This window comes from Penaeus monodon, chromosome 20 (assembly GCF_015228065.2).
Source record: "Penaeus monodon isolate SGIC_2016 chromosome 20, NSTDA_Pmon_1, whole genome shotgun sequence".
Classification (NCBI taxonomy): Eukaryota; Metazoa; Arthropoda; class Malacostraca; order Decapoda; family Penaeidae; genus Penaeus; species Penaeus monodon.
The window spans coordinates 38,556,809-38,557,776 of record NC_051405.1 but is presented as its reverse complement, the minus strand read 5'-3'; positions in this window follow the sequence as shown (position 1 = coordinate 38,557,776).

Here is a 968-nt window from a genome sequence, read left to right as displayed (position 1 = left end):
ATTGATTATATTCATTTATACATATACTTATTAATTATATCATTATTATTATATTATTATTATATATTATTTATATTATTATATTATTATATTTTGATATTAGTTAATTATTATTGTATTCATTATAATAATTTAATAAATATATGAATACATAAATGTATGATGATGAATATAATAATAATATCAATTAAATGATTTATTAATAATCAATAATATAATTATTAATAATATATTATATAATTAATCGAATTATAAACCATCTGATTATGATAATAATTAACAAAGAAATCTCAGCAATTAAAGAGATATACATCAAGTAATTATATAATATTTCATTCATTGAACTGTAGATGTAGAACAACTTTCATTAGTAAGATTGTTATTCAGGTATTAAGAGAAGAATTGAGATGAGAGAAATGTAGCAGTTACAGTGAGAATGGGATGGTGGAAGTTAGATAAGAGAAAAAAGAAAGAGAGTTAGGTGGGAGATGAATAGAAGAATTTACATTGATGATTGATGAATGTTCATTAGATTGTACAAACAAAATCCAAAAAACTAAATTAGTCTTTCCAAAATAATCAAATAATGTATTATATTATAATGCATATACAACAAAATCTTCTAGCATTCAGAGACATATTCATAAATATGAATAATGACGTATAATATATACAATCATTAAAATCAGACATAATTATATAAATAGTTACAAAGCAAGAGATATGGATCAATTACGTAAAGATCTACGTGGACAATGTCTCAGATAATTTTTATTCATATCACATTCATTAATCGTCTTTAAGTTCATATATTATTATAGTATAACACATATATTATCATTATAAGAAACTGATTTATGAAGAGAAAATTGTAATTAGATATCTCTAAATTAGTATACATAGGCTGGATACAGACTATATTTATATATATCAGATTAAGATAAACAGACAATATCAAATGTAAATAC